Consider the following 13,365-nt stretch of genomic DNA (forward strand, 5'->3'; position numbering starts at 1 on the left):
AGTGAATTGGTCTACTCTAGAGTAACAGACGTGAAACGGCATAGTCTCTATGCTCCGCCCCTAATTTCACAACAACACTACAGCCATAGCTGAAGCCTAACTGTGCGTTCACAACGCCGCTCTGCTCACGACGCTGCAGAAAGATTTGTGAGCGCTCAGACGCTGTAACGTAGATCGAATGCTTATTTTGTATTTAAAGCGGCCGCAAAGCAAACAAGCTTGTTGATCTCGTGCAGACTAACCACAAGGAGTTATAACCTCATTAAATATTGTTGTGGACGAAATATTATGATCCTTTACTTAAAATGAACAATCTCAGACACCTTGGTATCACTTTTAATTAATTTTTTTATGTCCCTGTAAGCAAACAGGGACACATCATAGATTAATACAAACGCTAAACAGCAATAATCAACATGTCCTTTATTCTGCTTGAGAACTAATGTGCCAACTCTCAAGCATTCACCGTGAGACACACGCAATTTACTCTTTTCACACGCTTTCACGCCACACATCATTTTTTTCACGCACAGAAAAACCACGAAGCAAAGAGACGGACAGACCAACAGACTAGACAGAGCAGGTTTGTTATGATACATAGGGCTGTGCAAAAAATCGAATGCGATTTTCATGCACCTCTCATCAGTAATGACGCTCCTGTAATTAGAAGTATATCTCCAGCATGTGCGTTCAGATCGACAAAGAATCACCTGCGATTTTAACATCGGTGTTGTGTAGATTGTCAGTGAATTACGGCTCTGTGTAGTAAATGCCAACCAGTGTTGCCAAGTCTGTGGTGGTTGTTTTTCATGTCCGCTGGTCACAGCGACCCCAATACAAATAACGTGATATTTAGCCCCTAAAATGCGAATTATACCAAGGCAACCCTGCTAAAAAAAACTATATTTTAACCCCGGGAAGCAATGTTTTATCGGGGAATCTTCTGGAAGCGAGATTTGGCTAGTTTTGAGAAGCAACTGGGCAGGATTTGTTGTGAAAACCTGGCAATCCTGATCTGAACACACGTACTGGAGATATACTCCTAATTACAGGAGCGTCTTTACTGATGAGATGTACATGAGTAAAGACATGCACAGCCCTATATAATAAAATGGGTAACGTTAAGTTATAGCTAGCTAATTATCAAACGCAGCTACGGTTAGCCATCGCTAACATAAGCACGTTTATCGAACAGCCTTCGATACATTTCTATGTTATAACTTCCCGAAAACAAATACACAAACATATAAAACAAACTTCTAGCGAAATACTAACAGCATCTAACTTGCAAGTTCGGAGTCAAACCTCATTTCTTTCAGGTCCATCAGTTGTCTCCAGCGATTAAAAGCAGTGCCGATGTTTACTCTGGTATTCTTATCGGATTTGATTTGTGATTCCGAGCGCGGTTTTTCCCGGTAGCGGGTGTTGGTCTTTTACCAAGGGCTTCAGCTATCCTTCCGCTCTCTTCTCTGAACTGAAAGTAGTGGGCTGTACTTTCCACACGATTGACATCAGGTCCAGGTACGCCCTGCGAGTTATTCGTGTATTCGTTGCAGGTTGGCTGGTGGTTATGTTGCCCGCATACCGCCTCTCACGGCCGAAACTGGTATTACAACACCTGCCGGGCCGGGGCTAGTAATGCTAATGCTAATTAAGGTTGATATCTCTGCAGCACTATAACTTGACATTTTTTAATGACATCATCGCCTTTATTTCTTCTCATTCTTTTGATGCGTGTAGGTCATGTTATGGATATTTTTACCTCAATTTCTGCATATGGCACCTTTAAATAACAATCCTATGTGCAATTCTAAGAATTGTAAATTACAATGCATTTTGTTATAAAAGAAAAATTCAGTACATTCAGCTTTATACAAAAAAAATGCTTTATAATATAATTTGTTTTATTTTATTTTATATCATACGTATTCCATAATGAAAAAAAAAAAAAGATTTTTCAAATTTTCTAAAAGGACAGACTGAAATATCACATCGACATTTGTATTCAGACATAAGTATTCAGTATAAAACTATCGGCGTTAGAAAAAGTTGTATACCAAAAGTTGTAAAAGTAAAAGTTGTCAAAGTTGTAAAATGTATACTGAATTCGAACCTTGGCCTGTCAGATCCAGAAATAAATAAATTCACCTCCATCTACACAATCTAGAATGGCAAACTTAGACAAGGGAAGTTTACTTATTCAGTACATTTATGCACAGTAGTAATTCAAAGTGCTTTACATTGAATCATTTAGGAAAATATAAAAGGTAAGAAATAATGAAGATTGGGTAAAATTGGGTAAAAACTGAGGTAAATAAAAGGTTATTAAATCACAGTGTCACTATGTTTTCTGCATAGTGTTTCATTTAGGATTTCTGTTCATACACGTTCTTTATATTTTCTTCCTAACTGTCAGTGATCGGGCAGTTCCGGTTCCTGCCAATCAACCACGATCCACGTCACCTGGGTATTAACCAGCCACACCTGTCACGATTACGTAATCCAATCACTGTCAGTATAAGAGCACTCAGGACTGCTGATCATCAACTCTGATTCTCTGGTCGCTGAAATCTCCTGTCATTCTCCTGATGTATTGACACATTTGTATTGCTATTCATATCTCTACCACATGATGACACTAAACTCTTGTAGAAATTTTTATCAAGCAAGTGGTATGTTTTTCTTTTTAACATTTACTTATTTGTACTTTCATGTTTTATTTATAAATATATGAATCAATGTATTTATTTACCCATGGTTTATTTATTGCAATGTTTGTATGGGTGAAACTATACATTAGAACAAAACAATGTTTGTATTCAAACCGCCTTAATGTGATTTTAAACATGGAAAGATGGTGAATATTTAAACGTATTCTTGTGCACTTTTGTCTGAAAGACGTCGGATTATATGCCAGAACAAGACTCTGGAGTGGTAGCCATGATGGAATTAGACATTGGAGTGGTGGCTATTATGGGATGAGGCTCTGGAGTGGTGGCCATGATGGGACAAGGTGGAACTAAACTCAGAATTGGTGGCCATCATGAGAAGAGGCTTTGAACGGGCTGCCATCTCAGGACGAGACTCTGGAATGGCAGCCATGATGGGAAAAGGCACTTCTGACTGCCTCGCGTTGTGGACTAGAAAGTCCACAAATGCCCGAAAGGACAGGTGCTCCATGCTGAACCTCCTCCAGATGCAGATGGGCTCATCAAGGGTGTAGGTAAACAGGTCATTAAGAGCTGCATCTTTGTCGTCCAGCTCCTCCACAGCACTCCTGAACTCCAGAGCACATTCCTTCAAGTCAGCCACTTGTTGACTCAGGTCACTGTTAAGGGTGATATCGGCAGTTCTGTCAATTTACTGTATTGTTCTAAAGAACCTCAGCTTAAAGTTGAAGTCATTACAGTTTATTGGAAACAAAACAACATACTCAATGTATATGACATTATTAATGGTAAAGTCTCTGTGGAATAACAGGATTCAGCATATAAGCAGGGCCGTTTGAAGGAATTTGGGGGCCCCAAGCAAAATGGACCTAGAGGCCCCCCGACACCGCAATGGTGTGAATTCAATAGTGATTTGCACTGTTTTTTTCTTCTTCTAATAATATGACAGCACACACTTATCAGTGTAAACTCTGGGCTGTGCAGGATATCAGCTATAATTATAGAGCACTGAGAAGTGATGCATCTGTTGATGTTGAGGATGAAGTTGATGGTGTAGCTGGGAAAATAATTGAAACAAAAATCTGAAATTACCTGTGAAGTACGTTTTACCATTTCACTGTTAGCATATTAAAAGAGGTCACTATTAACAGCTCAGGGGTGCGTTAAATGAACAACTAAGTTGGCTTTTTTAGAAAATTTTTTTTTTTTTTTAAATGCATAGAATGCAATGCATAAATCAAAAATAAACATTTAATTATTATTAATCATTGTTTCTCTGTATGTACTTGTACTTTGAACAATGACAATAAAGTTGACAGATGAATTAAGTGCATTTAAGTGCCATTCAGGTGGGTTTTTAAATAAAGCATTTTCTGAGATGCACATTAAACACCAAAACACCAAACATTAATTTATCTTTTAATTATTGAAAACTAAGCAAACTTAACTTTTTGTTAAACAAAGGGGATTTACTATTAAAAATAAAATATTGAAGAAATTGTGTGATTAAAAATTTTTTTAGTAGTAGGCTATGTACATTCTGCTGAACAATAGTAATACATCTCTGGCAAATACTTGTCTAAAACAGGACTTTTAGTTTGACAGGTTGAGGTACCTTTACAGCTCTGTGTATGTGATGTGACTAATTTTACTCAAATCAAACAGACAAATGCTCATGAAGTGACTGTTAGAGCAGTTCTGTAGATGTTGTTCATGTGTTCACATCCTCATTTAGAGAGACATCAGACGCGAGACTGAAATCACTGCGAGCGTCACGAGCGCTTCAGTGTGTTAATAAAGGAAGACGCGCTTCTGCTCCATTCATTAACAGAGACACGCAGAACATGCAGGATTCATATTTAAACAGACTGTTCCGGCTTAATATTTAGATATTAGTCCGTATCATGGTTTGATGTAAGTGCAATGACCTATTTTTAATTAATTCATTCAAAATCTTGCAAATTACGTGTCATTCTGCGTTAAACTGTAAATTCCGTTTTTATGACTGGATTCCGCGATTCTTGCAATTGAAACACGCCACGACGTTCTCTTTACGTTTGCCTGCATATAAGAACAGTGTTTGTGATGCACATGCATATCTAAAACCATTGGATCCGCAATGTTCTCTGACTGATATAAAACACCAGTGCTCAGATGCTGTAGCAAATTAACTCAAAGTGAGATGAACATGTAAAGATGGAAGAACCTGAGATACTTTGATCTCCTGAGAAACAGACAATACAAACATGCACTGGCATCTCCAAGAACAGGAGACCTCCTTCCCTTCTGGCCATTTGTTTCATTATAAATCCCTTCACCCATGCTTCCTTCTACTCGATCAGCTCAAAATTATTATTTGACATGAAAATGTCAATGCAAGTGAACTAACAGTCATGTCTGGTATCATTTGAAATGTCTCAGTGCAACTGGTACACTGCTCTCAATCTTACAAAAGTAGATTAGAAGATAATACAGATCATAAGAGTTAAGAGATATTTTGCCTACTGTAATTGGAGTGCCACTTCCCAGGGTCCTCCATGTAAATTACCCCCTGTTCCCATTGAGTTGTTAAATCACCCAGTCTTGGGACCTGTCTCCATCTCGGGGGATGTTTGTCTTGGTCTGATGTATTTAAAGGACTGCAGTAAAAGGATCAGGGCCTTCTGTAGCCAGATTGAGCCCATAGCATGAAATGTGTCCAGGTATGCATCTTTTACTCTTAGATTCATCTTTGAGAATTTGATGTCTTGTATTGATTCGATATCTATGAATTGGCTACACTGTTAATTATTTGACTGTAAATTTACAATAAATTGCAGGTTAATAATTGCATGACTTTCACAGTAAGTTACTGTAACATTTTTACAGTAAATTATTGTGAAATGACAGCTGTATACTGTGACTTCACAGTAATTCTGACTTCGCATTACTGTGATTTAGCGGTAAGCTGCTGTAGAATTAATGTATTTAACTGTGCAATTACAGTTGGTGTCTATGTATTACTGTAATTTAACAGTAAGCAGCTGTAGAATTCATGTATTTAACTGTGAAATTAGTGTCTATTATTGTAATTTAGCAGCAAGCAGATGTAGAATTAATGTATTTAACTGTGAAATTAGTCTATCTATTACTGTAATTTAGCAGTAAGCAGCTGTAGAATTACTGTACATAACTGTGAATGTCTATCTATTACTGTGATTTAGCATAAATGATGGACCAAACAAAACTGATAAAACAGTGACATAACTTTTATTTTTTTAGAAGTAAAATACAATTTAATTACATGAATAAAACACTGGGCAACAGGGATTGACACTGGGTAACAGGAATGTTTGTCAAAAGAGAAAGAAGGAGACAGAGAAGAGAGAGTGAGGGAGAGAGATGTAAGAAAAGACAAAAAGGTGGGAATAGAGAGGGTCGCAGGTGTCTCTCTCCTTCCCTCGCAGCTGGCACCTGCATAGTGTGGGTTCTATCCACTATATACAAAAGATAAGAAAGACAAAAAGTTTAAGTTACTCTGTGGTGGACTGACTCCCTGTAAGTATGGTGCTCGCATTGTAACACTAATCCTAAAATGTCTACAATTTAAGTAATTTCAACTATTAAAAAAAATGTGAATAGTACTCTCAATTAATATTAAATCAACAAACCAGGACTCTAATCACTCCTGTTACTTTTACCCAGTCCTATTATTTTTCACGTGAGTAACAGGACTGAAAGTAACATGATTGAGGTTAAAAGGTTAGTTCACCCAAAAATGAAAATTCTGTCAGTAATTACAGAGCACAAATTAAGATATTTTTGATGAAATCTGAGAGCTGGATCACTCCTCCATCGGCTTCTAAGGGTTTGAAACTTGCTGGCCCAGAAAAATTTATTAAAGACATCTTTAATATAGTCCAAATGACTCCAGTAGCTCAATCTTAAGTTTATAAAGCGACGAGAATACTTTGTGCGTAAAAAACAAAACAAAAAACAACTTTATTCCACAATTCATTTCCTTCTCTGTGGGCCTTGAGTTTTTTCATGTAGTAAAACAGCGTAGCGCTTCTGTGTTATACGTCACACGTAGGCTCACTATTGGCCGACGCTGGTCATGTGTGTGATGCATGTGACGTATAGCACAGAAGCGCTACGCTGTTATACTACATGAATTCACCCGAGGCCCAGAGAGAAGGAAATGAATAGATTTAATCAAAAATATTTTAATTTGTGTTCCGAAGTTGAGAGAAGGTCTTACGGGGTTGGAACAACATGAGGGTGAGTAATTACTGACAGAATTTTCATTTTTGGGTGAACTAACCCTTTAAGCAAAAATTGCATGCTAAATTGCATAGTAATTCAACACAGTAGCAAGTAATGTAAATTTACACTTAAAACTATTGTAAAGTACTGTAAATTTGACGTTTTTTAGACGTCAAGGCATGTTAAAATCAAATAAACGTAAAAACAATTAATTTTACACATTTATTTTGCAGTCTGTCTAAACTCTACATTGAATCAGGAGACACTATAGAACACATTAAAGGGATAGTTCACCCCAAAAATCTTTGGAACACAAATTAAGATATTTTAAGAAATCCGAGAGCTTTCTGTATCCTCCATGGACAGCAATTATTTTACTTTCAAGGCCCGGAAAGATTGTTAAAATAGTCCATATGTATACAGTGGTTAAACCTTAATGTTATGAAGCGACGAGAATACTTTTACTGCGCAGAAACAAAACAAAACAAAATAGAATACCGACTTTATTCAACATTTTTCCTTTCTGTGCCAGTATCCGATGCTGTTCACGTGATGTGTTCTCGATCATGCATGTGATTGCATTGGGCACAAAAAGTATTCTCGTCGCATCATAACATTGAGGTTGAACCACTGTAGTCACATGGACTATTTTAACGATGGTTTTACTACCTTTCTCGGACTTGAAAATGGTTATAACATAGTAGTCTATAGGTGGGATCAGAAAGCTCTCAGATTGCTTAAAATTTTCTTAATTTGTGTAGAACAAAATTCTTGTGTTTGGAACATCGTGAGGGGATGTAATTAATGACAGATTTTTCAATTTTGGGTGAACTAACCCTTTAATAGCTTCAGTAAACTTCTTACTGCATAACTACATCTAGCTTAAAGGAACACGCCGACTTTTTGGGACTTTAGCTTATTCACCGTATCCCCCAGAGTTAGATAAGTCCATACATACCCTTCTCATCTCCTTGAGTGCCTCTGTTTGACGCACCCACCGCTAGCCTAGCTTAGCACAAAGACTGGAGGTAAACAGCTCCAGCTAGCATACTGCTCTCAATAAGTGACAAAATAACGCCAACATTTTCCTATTTACATGTTATGATTTGTATAGTCACAGTGTGTACAAATAACAAGGTCATATGAGACACAACCATCTTCTAACTGTATACATACTGGGAACTATATTCTCAGAAGGCGAAGCACTGCTACTTCTTTGGAGTGATTTACTCCAATTCTGAGCAAACTCTCTGCTCCTCACCACAGGGCTTCTCAGGTGCTGTGAGAAAATCACTCCCCAAGTAGCAGTGCTTCGCGTTCTGAGAATATAGTTCCCAGTATGTATACGGTTAGAAGATGGTTAGAGTCACTGTGACTATACAAATCACAACATGTAAATAGGAAAATGTTGGAGTTATTTTGTCACTTATTGGGAGCAGTATGCTAGCTGGAGCCGTTTACCTCCAGTCTTTGTGCTAAGCTAGGCTAGCGGTGGGTGCCTCAGACAGACTTACGGCAAGCACGGAGATGAGAAGGGTATGTATAGACTTATCTAACTCTGGGGGATACGGGGAATAAGATAAAGTCACAAAAAGTCAGCATGTTCCTTTAACACAGATACTGTGTTTCATTAGTCCGTTCTTAAATTGGAACAAAGCTTACATTAGATTGACATCCATTCGAAGTCAATGAGCTTCCTGATAAGAGTGCAGACTTGCTGGTTCATGTGACCTCTCTGCCTCTTAGATTTTGTGCCTGTCTCTGGGTTGATGCCCAAGAAGCACCTACAAACAAAAAGAGAGAAGAAACCTGTTAGTTTAATTCATGTGATGAAAAAGGTGTCAGTTCCCAGTCACCACCTTCAGTGGATCACTGCTTTTGCAGTACAGAGTCAAACTAAAGTTAGCTCAGTTTAAACAAAGGTGTAATTCAGGTGTAAGTACTGTAATTCAGAAAAAAAAAAATGCATGGAACTGAACTGAAAAACATTTCCATCACAAACACAGTCAAGAATAGACCTTCACCAAAGTAGAGGTGTGTGATTTACCTAGGCAAAGCATTCGCACACAACAATTTACATAATTTACAGTTTCCGTTTGCAGAGGATGGAGTAAGAGCCTGTTGCCTGTCCATCTCCCTATGGCTGTTTCTACTTGTACTCTTCCTCCTAGAATTATTACCCGTTCACAGATGATGTGATAAACATTTCATTTCTTATATCTTTTTCACAATAAAGCACCCAGTTTTCTAGTTGTTTCTGACTTTTTTAAGCTTTGTCTCTGGTCTAATCTGGTCTGGTCTCCAGCACAGACACACAAATTAAGGCCCCGTCCACACTACTGCGTTTTCGTTTAGAAACGGAGAATTAAAACGAATATCTCCGTCCACACCAGCGTTTTAGCTGCGTATAATGCTGTGTTCACACCAAACGCGAATAGAGCGTCTGGCGCGAATGATTTCAATGTTAAGTCAATGCAAAGGCGCGTTTACGCGCGTCTGGAGGTCTCGCGACGTGAATGGGGCGTTGCGTTAACCAATCAGGAGCTTGCTAGGAGTCACTCATTCAACAGTATGTTCCTGCAGCCTCCGGTTGTGCAGGAATACCCTTCTCCACTCATTCAACAAGGAGGAACGACAGATGTTGTCAGTGAGCAGTCAACCGGAGCTATATGACAAAAGTTCATATTCCTATAGAGACAGGAATAAAAATGACCTATATATATATATATATATATATATATATATATATATATATATATATATAAACATATTAATAGATAAATTGAATATAGGCCAAAGATAAGAAACGTTTCATTTTACCCCAAACGAATTATATTTTATCTTGAACCACTAAAGACACATCAGAGCCAGCGGCAAATGTCAGAAGATCTAGCCGAGGTAAGGCTACTCTCGGCGGATACATGATGACGGAGCTCCCGCTGTTCGCATGGAGCTCATCTCCGAGATCGGCGAAACAAATTTTTTAAATAGACGCTGTCATTATAAATAAACCGCATATTTGAGTTTAAAACAACTACATTCTCGCCTGAAATACTTTTAAAACTATATTTCATGACACAATAACAGTAATATTTTGAAAATTATCCGAATAAAAATGGCGGTTGAAAATGCTGCGTGAACTCAGCTGGATGAAGCCCCCCATTCATTTTTCTGTTGACGAGAAAGACAACGGTTGCTCCGTTTCAAACACACAGCAGGGAAGAAAATTATAAAGTTACTAATTTGAGATGAATTTAATCCACCTTTGCCCAAATCCACAAACACCATAATTTATCTAGTTGATAATAACTGTCATAATACCCACATTAAGGCCACATCTTACCTTATAACTTTATTTATCGTCGGTCAATGTAGAAAATGCTGTGGTAAAAGAGAGAACGCTGTTAGAGTAACTAAGATAAGCTTTAAGTAAAGCTAAAGTTAAATGTTCGACGGTGTATCTAATCAGACATCTCACAGTTAACTTAATACAGTATAATTAACACTACAACCAACCTCTTTTCATTCAAATTTGCGCGCTTAAACGTCGATGCCAGTCTGCTCCAACTAAGTTACAAAAACATGACAACAGAACCTACAACTAACGCTAATTTGGTTCATACTTTTAAATTACATGCACTATCATATAAAAAACATCAAATTGATAAAGTTTGACATTTAAACACTTACCGCTGTCTGAATCCACCGAATGAGACCACGTAGATCAGAGAGCTCTGATGACGCTGCCGCAGTTGCCACTCAAAAAAGACGGCATTCACAGTAGTTTCTTGTAAAAGCCCCGCGCCTGCATTATTTTCACAGTAAAAGTCTAAATACGGTATTATATTGTGAATTATCACAGTTAAAGCCTGTGAAGTGGTAATAATGTAATTAACTGTGAAATATTACAGTTATATCTTGTGAAATCCTGGAAAAATTTTACAGTGTATTGCTCACCAGACTGATAATAAATTGTAACATTTTGATTTACTCTGACTTACTCTGAAATTATTTTCTCAAGTAGATTAAGTGACGGCTTCTAAAGGCATACTAAAACTCAGGCTAGATGGAGCATAGGGCACATCAGGTGAGATTTTAGATTTCTGACTAACCATTTGACTTAAGTTAAGGGGGGCTAGTCAAAGTACTGGTCAGAACCGCTGGTTATTGTTAAGTTGTATGTACGTCACGGGCTAGACAAGTAGTGATAGCATAACCGCTGATTATTGTTTAAGCTTTAATTAAGTTGTACATAGTTATATGACTGTCAGGGGGGCTAAATAGATAGTGCTGAAGTTGTACATTGGATAACTGAGGGGGACTACTAGTCATAACCTCTGGCTGTGTCTGGGAATAAACTACATTAAACAGAATAAGAAATCAGACTTAAAACCCACAAATCATGTAACTGTGCAATAAAAAAAATGTATTGCATTGATTTTTCATTTATTTTTATAAAAGAACAAATCAACCAATAAAGAGTGAGTGAATAAAGTATACAGTCTATAAGGTGTACAAAACAAATGTCACTTAATCATAAGAATTTATTACAAATGTGTCAAAGAGCAGTACAACAGTAGTCCAAATGATGATACATTGCAGTTACAGTCCACTCTGGCAGAATATAATATTAGTGCGAGGAGCAGGGAATAATTTAAGTTTTTAAATGCTGAAAATATTATCCAGATTCACTCCTTCAAGGCGTGCGTTTCTCATTCAAAACACGGCATGTTGCAATCTATGACGAAACCGGCGAGAGCCAATGAGCATTTGATATCGCTGCCGTAAAACTTGTTGTAAAACGTCTTAACATATTTTTTTTTAACATGTTACTATAGCTACAGAGGAAGGAGATACATATCGCCAACAGATGCGGTTTGAATTTAGATCTGTTCCTCACACCAAGCATTACATGGATACAGGATTTAAATAAAAATAAGACACTTTCATGATCATTTTATTTAATGCTTGTGCATGACAGCATACTAATAAAAATGATGTTCCCCCAATCTCTATTATAGATCAGTGTGTGTCCCATAGTAAACCAAATAAATATTACATGATAACAATTAAATTCTCTCTCTCTCTCTTTTCATGTAAGGATTCTAAGATTATTTGTACCAAGGATAATAATATAACATTTTATAAAATTATAATAAAGTGCAGTTTAATGAAGATGACTGATTTGCTTCAAAATGATAATGTTTCATTCTGTTTTGACTTTTCATTTCAAAAACTACATTTTAACAATACTACACTTCATTAAAATGTCTGTGATCATTTAACCATTATCAAGCAGTATTGTATTTATCTTGTTTATCATGGGTCACCAGATCTTAGCCTGATTTGGGCCACATATCACTGGACTGATCTGGGCCACACTCCTCCTATCAACAATCGGCCCGGATATTGTTTGCCAGATCCCCGCCGTGCCGTCATTGCCACACATGGCCCAGCTCTGGCTGAAAGGGTACATGCCATTGCCGACAGGAGGCCAGCAGTGCCAGCTTGAAGCCACATTTGGGCCAAGTCCGTTTGCTATGTGGGATAGCATTAATAGAACAATAAAGTGAGTTGCTTGTCCGGAGGACATTGTCTATTGACTCTAAGTAAAATTATTTCTCTGGCCATGAAAAATAATTTTACTACTAATACATTGCTCCCAGAGCATCTACCAACACAGCATCTTTAAAAAGTTAAAGTAACCTTGTAATGTGAGCAGAAAACACAGACAACCAAGTGTGAATACATAGGGATGTTTATTAAACTACACTGAAGGGGAACATCTGACTAGACACAAACATAGACACAATAAACATAGATGCCAGTGCAAGAAAATCATGGATAGAAAGAGAGAGAGAGAGAGAGAGAGAGAGACCACATACTAGAGAGAGATTGGAGAGTAAAGATTATAAAACTACTCACCATGCTGCCAGTGTAATAGTGAAGGGAAGTGATTTGTGGCCAAGTATAGTATCCATATTCTGAATTTGTGCTCTGCATTTCACACATCCAAGTGCACACACACAGTAGTGAACACAAACACACACACCATGAACCCACAACCAGAGCCCTTTTTGCTGTGGCACCCTAGGGTTCGGTTCTTGCTCAAGGGTCTCAACCCAGTCATGGATGTTAGAGTGGAAGAGAGCGCTGGTTATTCACTCCCCACACCGGCAATCCCTGACAGGACAGAGACTTGAAATCCCCCCCATATCTCTTCCTATCCACCTTTTTGCTGATGTAAAAATGGGCGTCGCCATTTGTAAATTCTATGGGTCTAGCTTCCGGTGTAGCAGTCGATTCTGTTCCCCTCGGAATGTCTGTTACCCTTTACTCAAACATACTACAATTCTTGCGTAGTTGCCGAGTTACTATACGTACGATCAGAACTAGCATGCGCAAGAAGCACGACTGGATGTACGGCAAGTCAAATGGTTCAAAATACCGT

General features: G+C 37.8%; 1 protein-coding gene and 1 long non-coding RNA gene across 8 annotated transcripts in view; both read right to left on the bottom strand.

Moving 5' to 3' along the window:
• Nucleotides 1-13,365, bottom strand: part of LOC127943344 (uncharacterized) — a 119,795-nt gene that overhangs the window by 42,476 nt on the left and 63,954 nt on the right. The gene's annotated exons all lie outside the window — the stretch shown is intronic.
• On the bottom strand, nucleotides 5,955-10,871 carry LOC127943346 (uncharacterized). Its single transcript, XR_008149630.1, has 4 exons — nucleotides 10,605-10,871; nucleotides 10,258-10,295; nucleotides 8,577-8,698; nucleotides 5,955-6,145 (listed from the first exon to the last, which is right to left on the bottom strand). It is a non-coding gene; the product is annotated as an uncharacterized LOC127943346 (long non-coding RNA).

The sequence above is a fragment of the Carassius gibelio genome, chromosome A22 (assembly GCF_023724105.1).
Source record: "Carassius gibelio isolate Cgi1373 ecotype wild population from Czech Republic chromosome A22, carGib1.2-hapl.c, whole genome shotgun sequence".
In the NCBI taxonomy this organism is placed as follows: Eukaryota; Metazoa; Chordata; class Actinopteri; order Cypriniformes; family Cyprinidae; genus Carassius; species Carassius gibelio.